This window comes from Indicator indicator, chromosome 28 (genome assembly GCF_027791375.1).
Source record: "Indicator indicator isolate 239-I01 chromosome 28, UM_Iind_1.1, whole genome shotgun sequence".
Classification (NCBI taxonomy): domain Eukaryota; kingdom Metazoa; phylum Chordata; class Aves; order Piciformes; family Indicatoridae; genus Indicator; species Indicator indicator.
The window spans coordinates 3,884,808-3,901,308 of NC_072037.1; positions in this window are offsets into that span (position 1 = coordinate 3,884,808).

Here is a 16,501-nt window from a genome sequence, read left to right on the forward strand (position 1 = left end):
CGAGGTAAATAAGGACAGGTTCTTGACCCTATGCCCAGCCATTTGGGATTACTGAGAAATGCAAACACTTCATTAATTATCACAGCAACAAAAGAGGTTTCTCATAAGGTTTTGCAGGAGGAAGCCAATGTAGCAAATAGCAGATCACTAAGTTGTTAAAAACAACTATGAGAGAGGTGGAGTCTGAAGAAAATCCAGTGTTTAATTTTGGATTGAAAGGAGATGCTTATTCCCAGAACAGTCTCCTTGGAAGTGAATCCCACCTCACACAAAACAGGGAAGACAACAGGTAGTGCTATCCTCTTCAACTCAAAGTCAACTGCCAAAGCCATTTAGGGTGAAGGAGACTTAGGATCAAGACTCAGTTTTGTTGGATTTGGGGGAAGGATGGGAACCCTTGAGTCAAAGCTCCCACAGCAGTCACTAATTACCAGCTGGCAGTTTCTCAGCTTCTCCTCAGGAACTTGCTCTGCTTTGTGTCACTAGCTAAATATTTCCTGGAGCAAAGACAGGAGGCTTTTCCCATATTTCTATCACACTCCATATCAAGTGCAGCATCTGGAACGGCAGAGAAACTGACCCCAGGTGAGGTGCTAGAGAAGAGTGTGTCCAAGACTTTAACCCAAGCAGATGAACTGTGCTTCAGACCTGATGGGTTTTTAGACTTCTAGAAGAATCTTGCTCTTTCCAAGTTTTCTCCTCCTTACAACCTATTTTCTATTCTTGTTAATTTTCTTTCCATAAGACTGCATTCCAGAAGCAAAATTCTAAGCAGAAGCCCTCGATTTATTGTGACTTCCTTTCTATGAAACACTTGAGAATTGTTCCTCTTTCCTAATAGTGATAAACCAAACAACATTGTTGTAACACTCAACAATTATTTTGCAAAACACCTCAAAGCTGACAACTATTTGAGACAAATCAGCCCCATGTTATTCTCTGAAATGTTCTGGGCTTTGGCCCATTCTTCCATATGAGGCATGCAAAGATGATCTGCAGTGGCAATCCACGTCACTGAAAATTTCTCAGCTCTTAAGTCAGGCCAACATGAAGATGCTTAACACATTACAGCATCAGGGCTAAAAACAAAGCAGAGCCACATCTGCATAGGACAGCAGCCTGCTTCTGGCAGTCAGGACATGAATCTGACCGACAAATGTCTCTGGGAGTGCAAGTGGGATGTCATCTACGTCCAATCCAGTAAAATGAAGCAACCCCAACAGAGACGACAATGAAGCACGAGATCCTGCATTACAGTAACTAAATCAGAGTAACGTGGTGACAGCTACCATTGCAGTCACCACAGAACCACAGGATATTTTGGGTTGGAAGGGATCTTTCACTGTCATTTAAGTCACAGAATCACAGAATTAACCAGGATGAAAAAGACCTTTGAGATCACCAAGTCCAACCTGTCACCCAATACCATCTAATCAACAAAACCATGGCACTGAGTGCCTCATCCAGTCTTATTTTAAACACTTCCAGGGGTGGTGACTCCACTACCTCCCTGGGCAGCCTATTCCAATGGCCAATTTCTCTTTCTGTGAAGCATTTTTTCCTAACATCCAGCCCAAACCTCCCCTGGCACAGCTTGAGACTGTGTCCTCTCCTTCTGTCACTAGTTGTCCGGGAGAAGAGACCAACCCCCACCTGGCTACAACCTCCCTTCAGGTAGTTGCACTAAAGTCCAATGCCCTGCAGTCAGCTAGAGCAGGTTGCTTAGAGCCCCAGACAACCCAACCTGGACATCTTTATGTTACTCTGATACAGTTACTGTAATGCAGGATCTTCTGCTTTGTTGTCATCTGTGTTGGGGTTGCCTCATTTTACTGGTTTGGAAGTAGATGACAGACATGAGTTACCCTCCCTCTAACATCCAACTTGCACTCCTAGAGACATTTGTCAGTCAGATTCATGTCCTGATTGCCACAAGCAGGGACATCTTCAACTAGAGCAGGTTGCTTAGAGACCCAAACAATCCAACCTGGAAAGTTCCCAGGGATGAAGCATCTACCTCCTGTCTGGGCATCCTAGGCCAGTGAATGCAGTCAATGTCTGACTGTTATCAAGATACTAATTCAGGCAACAGGGCACTGGTCACACATTCAGATGGGCTCTGCAACATGTTCTGGATCTTGCAGCAACATCAGAACATTTCATTATAAAAGTCGACTGGGAAACAAAAATCTGTTTTGTAAAAAAGGTAAAACTTCAAAGGGATTTTTTTTTCCATGATGCATCAGGGATGAAATCAAAACATTTGCATTCTAATCAGATAACTAAACAGAAAACCTAAGAAACAGCTAAGAAATCAGTGTCCATCACACTCTCAAGAGCTGTGCTGAAGTAGGTTCAAGTTATTGCTTGGTGTAACATCTTAGGGAAGCATCTCAGTCAGCAAGACAGGGAGTCTTTCCTATTGGCACTGCATGGCTTTTAGTAAAGCAACTGAACACAGGTTGTGATGACCTGGTCACCCTTTTAAATGAGACTGAGGCACTACAATTCACCTCTTCAAAAGGAGGACCTGAATTTGATTTCATCCACTTAGCCACTGGCCAGCCTGAGACATTTCCATTCCTCCGACTTTCACCACCAATTCCAGTTAGGGAGAGAAAGCTCTTCCAGATCATTTAATGAAAACTGCTCAATTTCCAGGAACAGTTCTGGACATCTGCTGGCACCCAGGTTCACAAAAATTCCCAATCATCCACTCAGCCGGATTCTGGGAATAAAACAACTCCACATGAAGCAGAACACGCAGCTTGTTAGGGAAGTCCTGACAGTATTTGCTGCTTGACTCTGAGAAACTGAGCACTAATCCTTCCTCCAAACACCATCAGCAGTGGGAACTTTTGAAGATTTTGCTGCCAGTAGAAGGAAACTGTTAAGCAAAACAGACCATGGGGAAAGATGCCATTTCAGGAAGCCAAAGGACAGTTGTGGCCATCTTCATATCTCAATATTAATAGAAGCCCGGAAGGGTTTTGCTTGGTTTTCTTTTTGTTTGTTTGATGTTTTTGTTTCTTTGGAGGTTGTTTGGTGTTGGGAGGGTTTTTGTTTGTTTGGAGGGGTTTATTTGTTTGGTTTTAAAACAGGTTTGAAAGAATCAAGAGCCAGCTACTGGAAGACAGTTGCTCTGTCCTTTGGAGGTCATCAGGAGGGGCAGCTGTCACACCAGCAATGCAAATCAAACTCTCCTGCAGATCTTGCCACTTGGAGAAATGTTGCTTCAGAAGGCCAAAAAAGTAATTGTTGCAAGCTTCACATCTGAAGACTGCCAAGCTGCTTTTATTATGTTTTCAGGTTTATTTTATGTTGGTGTCTTTAACAGAACCAAGCCTCATTTGACAAGTAATAAATAAATAAAATGGATTAAAGTCCTTGTGAAACAGTTCATTACCAAAATAAAGACAACATCAACAAGCAATCAAGAGCCATTTGTACAGCATCTTCCCCTGGGGTTTTAGAGTTCTTAATTGATTATTTTTCTTCACTAGCAGGGAAGGAAATAAGAGTCTCATCCTGTACTCAAGAGCAAAGCTGATTCAAATGTCTGAACCAGCTACAAGCTCTGATATAGGATGTAATCAAATTTGTTTCATTTTCTTGTTTTCCACTGAAATAGGGAACTTGAAACCACAATGTTTTTCTCTCCCTGGATTTAGAGTGTCTCCCCAGGAGAGTCTGCTATGCAAACATATCTATTGGTAAACAAACAAGTTCAGACAGCAGTTGTTTGCACCACAGCAGAAGAAATGAATGCTTGAGTGCATCCTCATCTGCTGCAAAACAAACTGCTAAAAACGTGAATAGATCCATATCCAGCCTTTGGGCTTCACCAGATAAACAACAGGAATGAGAAACTCAAAGCTAAGCTCTCTGCCATTAATACTTCTGTCAGCAAACACTTACAGGCACAAACATTGCTGGAGAAGGTTCATGTTTTAGGCATTGATCCTTACCACAAGAACTGCTAAGCCCTGCCTAGGTGCCTTTAGCAGATGACTTATCTAGAAGATCCACTGCTTTAGAATATTAAGCTGCAAAGCACCCTGGCACATGGTACAGTGTTATCTCTTCCCAAACCTCACTCATCATCAAGGATGCTGTTTTTTTCCTCTACTTTTTAAAGACAGTCTGCAGTGGCAATCAAAAGCACAATTTTGTTTGGCCAACTGTGCAGCAAGCTCACAGAGCCTCCCCTGGGGGAACCACAGACGCATTGCCTTTCTCAGAAGGCCACAGAAGCCACTCTTTTGAAGAACTGTGAGGAAGAGAGGGGAAATCAATCCCCACAAAGTATTTTTCTTAGTATTTCTCAGCTATTTCCCCATTACAGTTCCTCAAGGACTCAGAGGAACAGGCTGTGAAGCAGGCAACATTGCCGGTGGTGATTGATTTCAGAACAGCTGTAGCTCTGGGATTAAGTAGCGATGAACTTGAGGAACAAAGAAGACAGGAACCCACAGAGTCTTCAGCACTGAGTCCTCTTTAACTGATCACTGAAAATAAGAAAGCAGGGACCAACCCTGGCATGCAAGGGCAGCTTCTGAAGAAAGTAGTTCTTAACCAAGAATAGTAAACAAATCCAGAAAGAGACCAGAGTTGTGCAACAGCAACAAGCAATGGCCTGAAACTCAGGAACCCACAGGCTTCAGTTTTGCTATGCCATGCTGGCTTTTTGCTACAACTACATCCCCTGTCGATGTGTTTCAGCTTTCCTACCCTTTGTCATGTCTGAATGTTAAGCAATTTCCTCTCATTAAGGAAAAATTGGCCAGGAGTTTCTGGAAGTGCTCAGCGTTGTTGCACCCATGATTAGTTCCTACACTGTACATAGCTTCAACCCTGAAGTCACTGTTCCAAGGAGCACTCTGAGGTATTTTCTTTAACAACACCAACCCCTGCAAAAGCTATCAACTATCTGCAGTGATCCTGCTCCCTCCTGAAGTATTTCTCTGTTAAAGACATTAGTGTCTCACAGGAAATCACTGCCTCCCATGCACACATTACCTACCTCACACTTTTCAGTCACATTGCTATCAGCATTGAAACACAGAGTTATGCCCAAGCTGGGATGATCATTACCTATTTGTCTAGGCAAAGTACCCTATTCATGGACTGACCACACAGAGACATCCCCTTTGGCATAGGCTGCAAAATGCAAACACACTACAACTGTCTTGTTTCTTTTACAAATAATAATGAATAAAGGGCTCCTTCATTTCAGGCAATAGCTAGGAAATCAGAGCATTTGTGCCCCATTCCTTTGGATTATCTGCTAACATCTCCATTTCACTCAGAAAGCTGCCTTGGGTCTGTGAAGTAAGAAATGAAATTCTCCTCTTCCCAGCAGCGGTATCCAAAGATTAACCCAAGGAAGCCACAAAGGAAGCCTGCCAGCACACATGGAGCCCTGTGCAGCACCCCAGCAGTGTGCTTCACGTGTGTTCCCTGTGCAGTCAGGCTTTACCAGCACTGATGGTTTTACCTCCTCTCCTTAACTGCTTTGCTTTTTGGCAGAGGAGTGCTAGAGAGCATGTTCCGCACAGGATAGAGCTCCATGTCAGTAACAGCATCACAGCCTGTAACCAACTCAGTTATGTTGGGTTGGAATTAGATGATCTTTAAGGTCCCTTCCAACCTAAACCATTCTATGAATCTGTGTTTCCAACACCTAACTTCAGAGATTTATTACCAGAGATGAATCCAAAAACCTTTCTAGGAACATCCACTTGTCCAGATGTGTAGAGTCTGAGGAGCAGTCAGCGTTGCTCACTGACAGACAGAAGTAAAATTATTCAGGAGGTGAGGCACAGAGATGACAAAGGCCAACAGCACATCTTTACTTAAATATGTTCTTAAGTCATTTACAGGTGAAAAGGGCTCAAAGGGAAAAAGCAATGCAATGTAAAGTGGGATGCTGCATGAACCTTTCAGCATTTCCATTCACACTTACCTTCCTTTCCTCCAATGTGTTGGCAGGACTGGGCTTCAGGAGAGCTGGACCTCTTCTCTCTACAGCATTGTAACTCCCATCAACATCTGCAGCTGCACCATGCACCCAGCAAGCAACTGTAAACCTAGGTGGATAAATCATTTAGATGCCAACACCAGTAACTAAGTTGTAATTTAAAACACTTCATCCCATCCACTGTAACAAGGTTATGCCTCTGCTGACCTTGACTGCTTGGTCTGGTATTAACCTTATCTGCTTCTCTCTCTCTCTTTCCTTTCTGGCCAGGGAGTTCAGGAGGAGGCAGGGAGGGAGGAGGAGGCAGGGGGGATTTCCTGGTCTCTTTTGGCCAGGGGAGTTTTGTGCTGTTAATTGTAAATATCTGTAAATATTGTAAATACTGTATATTTGTATATATTCACTGCATTCCATTGCAGGGTGTAGTTTTGCTTGTAAATACAGCTCCAAACTGCTTCCAAACTGAGCTAGTCTGGTAAAGTTAATGTTGGGTGGGGGAATTTCCAACCCACCACACAGCTCTTGAAGATATCACAGTCAAAAGTAACATAAAGACAGATACAGAATGGAAGGTCAGACTAGATTCCTTACAGTAGAGAAGCAACACTGCAAATGGCTGCCCCACCTCCATTAAGTACTTAACCAAAGATTATTTCTGCCACCTTGCTGTCTCTGCAATTTGACTTCACCACTAAAATCCCTTCCCAAAGAAGTGTTGGCTTCAACTGAAACACATTTATCTACTTTTTCTCCTAGCTATACAGAATTAGAGCAAGCCAAAGAAGAATCATCTCACTTCTCAGCTCAAGAAATAAGGAATGGGTCCACCTTTCAATCTCCTCCATCAGAGGGAAAAACAAACAAACAAACAAAAAAAAAATCAATCTCTGTTAAACAAAAAACCAGTAAAGCTCATAAATCCCTGCCCCTACTGTTTCTAGGAGACAGAACCAAAACTGGAATTGAAAGAGTTTCTTATGAAAATCTCAAGTCAGCAACATTCATTATTGCATCGCAAGATTCATGGCTCACTGATTAACCAAAACATTTATTCTTGTGCAGAACACATTTAGCATCCTCTGTATTTACCACTGTGAAGCAAAGGGAAAAGCCCCTAATGGTCACACTCCCGTTACCTCACTGGCTTTAGCACTCCCTCCCTTCTCTCATGTTCCTGTCACCTGCACCCTTTTTCCATCTCCCTTCTCTGCACCTTAAAGCAGTCACCTGAGTTCTGTCAGTTTTGCAGCTTTAAGTCAGATGTTTTGGATCCTCACAGAAATGAGATCCAGTGATGGCTGTGAGACTGTGCCCAGTAAGAAGAGTCAAAAGGCAACCCTTCATGTGAGACAGATAGGGTTTAATTTCCTTTCCTGGAAACAGAGGCACACAGAGCTCTTGCCCAGGGCTTCAATGAGTCATTCTGAAGCCAGAAGTTGACCAGGAGCCCTGAGCTCTTGCTCTTTTGCTCTAATCAATGAACCACCACTTTCCTCTTCAGGATTTATTTCCTCTTCTGTGACTGATGACTCAGCTACAGTCCAAGAAGGGCATTATATACCACTTCATGATGAGGGGCTAATTCCCCCTCACACAAGCTGTTGGCTATAACATGACCCAAGGTTACCAAGATAATCAGCCCTTTGTCTCAGTATGTTAATTGAGACAAATGGGGTAATGAGTCATGTTTAGGTGTCTGCTTGAATGTTCCCTCTTTGTTTTCTGCTCCTAGATTAATGCCTTCATTCCTTGGAGGTGACTGCTGATGTTCCTCTTCTCTGAGCATGACTGCTGGGATACTGTGTGTGCTTATGCTATCTCATTTGCAAAATATTCTGCTTATTCAGATTTCCTATTTTCAGAGTCCTCAGAGAATTCCTTTTCCATGCTAACTGTTTTTGAGGTTAAAAGCAAATGAGCAGAGCAGAATCAAAACAACTCCCCTTCCGCCCCCTTCTTCATGCTTGAATCCAAAATGTGAATCCATGATTTAGAAGCTTCTCCATTTGGGATTACGTTTAAATGATTTTATCAGCTGAACATTAGTCAGTGGTTAACAAGGGGTCTGAGCATTCAATATGACAGCCAGAGCCCCTCACTCCCAGGCCCATGGATGGAAGAACAGAGGGCAACCTGTGGTAGCCAGTTTCTTTACAGCAGGGTCTGGCATTTATTTACCTTATTCATGTTTTCACCTTTTCAGGGGACCAGCTGAACACCATCTAAATCATTCCTCCAGAGAGCAAACCCACAGCTCCCAGAGCTGAAAACACTTACAGTTACAAATTGAGCTACAACTCGAGCTACAACTCGAAGCCAGGATTGTGACACTTCCTCACTAATGGATAGCTGAAACCTGGGATCCACTCTTTTCTGTCGTCTTTTAATCCCAGTAGGTTGCAGTCAAGGCACAGCAGAAGGATTTCCTTTGATCTCTTCAGCTATCTGAATTTCGTTTCTCCCCAGTAAAGCACAGCCCAGCTAAGGCAAGCAGAGCAGCACTGTGACTCTTACCCATGCACAGGACCAGTGCTCATCTTCTCTGCATTCAGTCACTGAGGGCTCATCTACACACACTTTGCAAGCATCCACACACTCCTGCCTCTATTTGAGGCAGGCTAGACATGAGCCTAGTGCAGGCTAGCAATCACAGGGCCCTTTTACTCACTCCCCAAAGCCCCAGGCTTGTTGCCACATCAGCACAGCTCCTAGACAGAAGCCAGTTCATACATGAGTGGCACTTCAATACATGCATAAAACATAAAGCCAGGCTCTGCATTTCTTCAGACAGACCTACTTCCCTGTTTCAAAATCTCACCAAGGGGTAGAAAGGTAATAGCCCTCATACAGACTCCTGCCAATTTTCCTCTTTAAGGGCTGTGTAATCCCATGTATCATTTGAGAGCACCCAGCAGATGTGGCTGAATTCAACCCTTGCACATTTTTCCCTTAGCTCTCAAATCAAAATATTGTTTACTGTTAACAGCAGAAGCTTAAGAGAATATGAAAAGCTAGAGGATTTTCAGCACAGTGAAAGGCTTTGACAGAATGTCTCCTATTTGGTGGAAATTAAAATCTTCCCTAAGACATCCACTGTGAGTTAAGCCAAAGCATAGACAGGAAAAGACACAAAATATTCCACACTGCTGCTGTACTGTACCCATCCATGGTCACACTCAGTGTCAGTAAATCAGTGTGGATCAGGCAAGGCCACAGGGGAGTTCAGTTGTTTAAGGATTTAACAGAAGGGCACAAATCTGTCTATAGACAAAACCTGAAGCAGGGCTTGCAAAGTCAATACAGTGCCATTTCTTGATAAAGACAGTAGCAAAAATGGTGAAAACCAGACTCTTCTGACAGCTTCTAAAAAAATTACCATGCCAGCCTTTGCAAGATCACAAATCATATCAGACACATCCCTGTAAAAATTCCCGGAACCATTACAGGTTCAGAGCTGGAAAGAAGCTCCATGGACAAGGACCTGGGAGTTCTGGTGGACAAGTTCACCATGAGCCAACAATGTGTTCTGGTGGACCAGAAGGCCAATGGTATTCTGGGGTGCATTAAGAAGAAGTGTGGCCAGCAGATTGAGGGAGATTTTCCTCCTCATCCTCTGTTCTGCAGTACTGTGTTTGGTTCTAGGCTCCCCATTCAAGAGAGACAAGAAACTACTGGAGATAATCCAACAGAGGCTATAAAGATGCTGAGGGGACTGGAACATCTCTCTGAGGAAGAAAGGCTGAGAGACCTGGGGCTGTTGAGCCTGGAGAAGAGCAGACAGAAGAGAACTTCTCAAAACTTACCAATATCTACAGGTTCAGTGGCAAAACTCTTTTCAGTGATGGGACAAGCTAGAACCCAAGAGGTTCCACCTGAACGTTAGAAAACAATTCTTTGGTGTGAGGGTGCTGGAGCCCTGAAGCAGTCTGCCCAGAGAGGCTGTGGGGTCTCTTTTTCTGGAGAGATTCCAAACCCACCTGGACATTGTGATCCTGGCAAGCTACTGTGGGTGACCCTGCATTAGCCGGGGGGAGGGGACACCAAGCGATCCCTTCCCAAAATCTCAGCATGTTGAGGATTGGGTTTTATGTCCCTGCAAATCATCTGCAGTTGGGTTTTCCTCTAATGCAGTAGGATCAGATCAGCCACACAGAAGACAGCAGATATGTTCATGTAGGACACAATCCATATGGAGACTGCTGAGGTCCAACTGACACAGCTTTCTAAGAAGCAAAACTTTGCTCTGTGCTTTGCACTCAGTTGAGAGAGATTAAAGGAGACAGCATCTCCTCTAGAGGGGAGCAGAACATTTGTGCATTTGGATGTAAGCAGTAGTTCATGATGAGGCAGCACATCAATGGACTATTTTTACACAACTTTATTCATCAGGGTTGTACAGAGGTGGTAAAAGTTAAACGAGTGACAAATCTTGGTCTTAAAAGTAGTCTTAATTCTTTAGCAAGGTCCTGTTCCTCCCTCCTCCCTGTGAGACAGAATATACCAGATGTGGATAAAGAAGCTGCCACTTGGGTACCACTTAGCTGCCCCCAAATTATGCCCTTCATAACAGATTAAATTCCAGACTCATTTGTGTTTTGTTCCCAGACTGGAAGTACAACACAAACACCACACAGTCACGCTGGAAACAAGCTCTGCTGAAGAAGTTTGTTTCCTGGTAAGTGGTTAAAGAGCCACCAGAATATTTGGTGTAAATAAAAGGGGTTCCCCTTCATGCTGGGCTGGCTAAAATTGAAAGATGGCTTTATGGGCTCCTTCAAAGTGCTTAGTGGCAGAAAGTTCAGCCTGAAACAACAAAACATTTCCCCTCCCTCCCTCTCCCCCACCTCCATAACAGCTTTCTGTAATTTCCATCTGCCTATTCAAGGCTGGGCCTCTCTTGGGGCTATAAATATTCAAGGAAAGCCTCAAGTATCTAGACATTAGAAAGATATTTTATTTGCAAGATGTTTTTAGATAGTAAAGGAGAGAGCCTAAACCAGGGCATTAGCTGCATAAACAATCCAACTCAGTTTCAGTTTTGTCCCTACAATACTATTTCTGTTTTGTCCTTTCAACTTCACATCTCTTAACTGCTCTAAGCTAAAAAGCTGAATTACATCAACACACCAAACTCAGAGCTTTCTTGCAGCTAGATAAGAGCAAACATTAGAATCATTGAACTTGAACTTTGGGAGTAAGTTAAAGGTACCACCTGCTGTTTGACATCTGGAGTTTAATCAGCGGGGATTAGGAAAAGCTAGGCACCATGATACCCACCCCTTTGACCATTCTGTCATCCTGAAGGGGCTACAGTATGCTCAACAAGCAGAGCTTTACTACAGAACACACAAATTCAATTCACAAACACCTGAGGAGAAACAGGAAATATATCCTCTGTGTCCTTTTTTATGGCATTTTGACCAAGTCCATCCTTAAAGACCTTCCCTTTTGCTGCCAAACCAAACACAGTTCTTGTTTGCTATTCGAAGAACAACCAAGTTTCATGTGATTAAATGTTCACTGAATTTATCTGACCCTGCACAACGGCTTAAAAAAAAAAAAAAGATAAATTATCAAATCCAGATAAAACAAATTATGCCAAAGGATTCAAAGTGAAGAGATGAAACAGAAGCTGGGCAGATGAAAGAAGAGTTTCAAAGCCAAGGTCAGCATTTTAAGTCATGCAGGAGAAGTGTAAGATGTCTTCTCTGAACTGCTGCCCACCCTCTCTTGCCTGCTCCCCTGCCATTGTGGACACTCCTATTACACCCTCAGAGAGTCCTCAGTCTGGTCACTGGAGTCAGGAGTACTGCAAAACCTCTGCAAGGACCAGTTAGCATCCCAGCTGAGACCTACAGCTACAAGACAATGTGTACTTTTGGAAGCCCTTCAGATCTCCTCCTCTGCCTCTTATTTTCTTTGTCTGTTTTCAATGCAAAAGCAGTTTGCAGAAAACAAAGACTCCAGTGAACGGTTTAATAAATTCTGGATTAAGTAAGGACTAAACTGTGCCATACACTTCAGTCAAACAGCTGGAATATATATACATCTATCTCTTCAGTGGGCTCTAAGAGGAGACCAAAAAAGAAAAACTAAAAGAAGGGAAAATGTTTTGAAGACAGCAAAGCTTACTGCAGATTGCCAGTTTCCCATGGGGAATTGTATTCCCAAGAGGAAGATGAATGATTGGGGACTACACACAAAATGCTTTTGGTAAGGGAGATGGAAGAAAAGGTGTTGGGTAACAGTGATAGAAGGAAACACTAGAAACACAGAAAGGAAAGCAAAGTGGCAGGGAGGAAGGGAGCTGACCTTTGGTGGGGCTCTGCAGAGCAGATGCAGCAGTTTGTGGATGGGGCACTCTGCTTTGTAATGGGATGTTCTTGGAGGGGCTTGCACAGTGAGCTCTTTGTAGTGGCTTCTCTAATAGTCTCCTGTTCTTCCTGGGGCTGCCTGTGGAGGCTGGAAGGAAGAACAGACAACGAGGTAAGATGGGAGAAACATTTCAGAGGGCTGAGAGACTGAAGGGAATGACAGCAAAATAGATTACCCCATGGGCTGCAGTAGCAAAAACATAAGCCAGAGGTCTTAGGGCTTGGAAAGTTGAAATGGAGAATTTAAATTCAAGATAACATTTGCTTTTAGGAGCTCAGGCTATTTACATTCCAGTTGTAGCTGTGAATGGGCCTGGAAAACCCTCTGCCCCAAACACCCCTCCATCTTCTTGGGCTAATAGGCTCAGCCTGTGCCAGGTAAGAAGCTAAACTTGCCCTTTTTTTTTTTTTTTTTTCCCCTCTCCTCATCCAGCCTCACCTCTGTCCTGAGAAAGGCTGTACACAGGTAAATCACTCTGCCAGCCTCTTCAAAGAAAGTGCTTTATCTTTCCTAGCACTTGAGAGCCCAATTCCCCAAAACATAACTGTACTTCTAGACTGCTCCAGCTCCTTTCATTTTTTTTTCAGACCTTATTTCAGTGAAATTGGAGAAGAACAGAAGCCCAAGGGCTCTATTACATATGTTCACCTTTAAGGAGTGTTTGATAGAAAGGGGATGTGGTTTAGCAGCAGACTTGGTAGAGTTAGAGAACGGTTGGACTTAATGGTCTTAAAGGTCTTTTCCAACCAAAATGATTCTGTGATTCTATGCCCTTCCACTTGGAAAATCTTCCATTTTCCAAGCAGGAAGAAACTGTGTGTAGCCTGATATGTACAGTACCTGCTTGGATGCAGGAGATACAAGTTTGAACCCCTTTAGGAAAATGAGAAAACTGAGCCAGAATCTTACAGCTGACTGAATGCCACAACCTGGGGTCTGCCTGGAGAAAGGGTGGGAACAGCACCTTTATGAATAGTCTCTGCTATTCTTCACTTAGACCCCAAGCACAATAAGTACTTCTAGTAAAATAGGATTAAGGGATGGTTTAATTCCAGAGAGAAATGGGAAATACTGAAAAAACCAAATTGATTCAACAAGGTGGGTATCTAAATGTGGGCCAAGGATAAACAGGCAACCAGTTGCTGAGGCAATCCATCTATTTCACCCATCCTGTCCCCAATTAAAGCATCCTGGGTTTTATTTCTTTCTAAACCGTCTTGGTTCTTTTTCCACACCCTTCTCCCAGTTCCTTCCTCATTTCCTCTCATTCTTTCAGCTTCCTCCTCAGGGAGCTAGGCCAGACCACTGCAGCTGGCATCAATGATCAACACCCATCCCTCTTTGATGCAGCTTGCTGTCCTGTTTACAACTGGGGCGATCCTCATGGAGCTGCTGGACTCATGCAAACTGTGATCTGCCAGCTTCCCTGAAGCAATGCAGAATTCAAGCAGCAGAAACCTCCCATTTCACTAGACATCACAGCATTCTTTTAACAAGGAATGATGTCAGCTTGAACATGTGGCAATTGGAAAGACAATATTTGTACTCTGGGAAGGGCAAAAGCTGTTTTCCTTAGCTTTGTAATTAGATCTTCAAGCTGGCCTAATCCATGTGCTGCACAAACCAGCTTATTCTTCTGAGCCTCAGTCACTTCAGTTGGGGAAAAAAAAAGCTCTCACATTGCTTTAAAAGGTGTCTATAAGCCTGTCTTGTCTTATGAACCCCAAAATCTACCAACAAGTGGGTCACACATAATTGAAAGGATTCTGGCAGGGTTAAACACTGGCTATGGGTGACACAAAAATACTGTCTGCAGCTCTGCAACAGCAATGTTAAACATTTTGAATCCAAAATCAGTAATCATCTGCATATTCACTTATAGCAGGGGTCAAAGCCATTCTCAAAAAGTTAGATGGTTCTAATTCTTCCCATTTAGCTTTGCATGTCCACCTAGAAGTGTCAGCTCCCTTGAACCTCTAACCCAGCTTTTGAGGAGCCCACTGAAGAGAAAAATGCATGGGGCCTGTGGGCTAAGCCTTTTTTAGGAGCTGCCATGAAGAGTCCTGCACCATGACTTTACTAACAGCAGATGAGTGCTTTCTAAAGCTTTGTCCCATATTACAAGAAAAATATGTCTGTAAGCCCTGGCCTGAAAACAACTTTAATTCCAAGTTTGCTACGAAATACAGAAGAACCATTGCACAAGCCAATTGTCCCATTTTGTAAAAATAAATCTCAGCACGAGACCCCCACAGACTACATTTTCTCCTGGACCATTCTTCCCCCACTGGGAACTAAAACAGATTTATAAAATTCTCCCAGCAGGAAACATTCTGTGATGTCTCTGCTCCACCACAGCACCATCACACCAGGAGCTGTGCAGTCCTTATGCCTGATTTTGTTCTAACAAAGTTTATCCTTGGACCATCTTCTTTTCATCAGCAGGAAGAAGTCCTTGAGAGCAGCTCTGCATTCAAGTCCTTCACCGGCAAATTCAGTTTGCAATTATCCATTTCCTCCCTCGATAAATCGGTTCTAATGCCCTGGGCACAGTTTGCAGGGGGTTTACCTTCAATTGCAGTAACTCTTTGTTAGACTGCACTTCAAACTGGGGCTGTGAAGTGATCTGCAATTCAGTGACCTAATATACATATCAGTCCATAAATCCATATCACCTCTTTTTGCAGTTCTCTGCTCCCTGCACTGTTTTGCTGACCTAGTTTAGAAAACCTCTGCTCCCCAAAGATATTCAGTACAAGTGAGGACAACTTCAGCATGTTGAGCTGGGAACTCTCTTTATCATGGGCTTTCCTACAAGAGGAATTTTAGCAGCAAAGCATCGATTTTTAATTATCACAGAATTACAGAACCACAGAATTAACCAGGTTGGAAAAGACCTTCAAGATCATCAAGCCCATTAGCTCAGCATTGTGAGTCCAGAGTGAAACAGAGCACAGCTTCAGAAACTAGCCCAGAGCACTCTAGGAAGCAGAGCAAATTAGTGCAACTGGTGGGAGGACAGTTGCCAAAGCAATCTTTGCAGTTGTTCTCTTTTGACTTTGGGTGGCAAGACAACAGGGCTGTTGTGCCACAGCCTGCAGCCTCACCCGATGGCAGGGGAAAAGATTAGCTCATCTTTCAGTGATGGACGGGAGCTTGGCTCGTGTTTTTTCACAAACATCACCTTTCCCAAGGGAGAGAGAATTTACACCCTTGTCTGTCTCAAGCAATAAGTGTCAATTATCAAATGCAAACCCACTGCCTTCCAGTCAGCACTTCTGCAGAATGGCAAGCAGCTGGAGGGAAACAGCACAATAACCCATTGAGCAGGAGAAAGAGAAAGCTTTTTGCCACAGGGCAGTGTTACAGGTCTTTCTGAAGCTTAAGGAAAGGTAATTAGAGGTCTTGGATAATCTATTCCCCTCACGCCTGGGCTGTAATGGAAAAAAGAACCTCCACAGCTCTTCTAACAAATATAACATACTGCTGGAGACTCTAAACATGTGGCACCGTGCTGGAGTCCCCAGCCACAAATACTGTGTGAAATACTTACAGTACTGGATAACCTTTTCAGTACAATGGCTTCGTAGTTTTTCTCTCTCAAACACACAAAAGCTTACTCAATTTAATGCCTTTGGCCATCCAAAAGCAGAACAGCTTTCAGCCAAGTCAAACTTAGAGTAGGAGAGATGTGAAGACTATTTGCCTGCACTTGTGACAGGAGAAAGTAGAGATTGCTAATTCAATAACGACAAAAATCTACCCACAAATAAGCCTGGTTTAGAATCTTAGCCTGGATCTATTGGAGTAAACACCTAATTGTTGCAAACTGATATGAAAACCAGACAAAAGCTTCCCACAAATCCCTGCTGTAATTAAAGCTTGTAAAAATTATCACAAGAGGAAAAGTCATCCTACAATAGGAAGACACCAACACCAGTGGGAAAGGCAGCTTTCTGATGAGGAAAACACTTTAGAAAAGAAGAAGAGATGACTAACTGATGGCTGTAGCAAAGCTAAGGAAAAGCATCTTGGAGAAATGGCTTGTGGCATGCTGAAAGTGCTTGATAGCTGCCAGGAACAGCAGGAGTGCGTGTGTGGGGGGGGAAGATTGATGGGCTTCCTTAAATATGAAGGCAAAGAGAA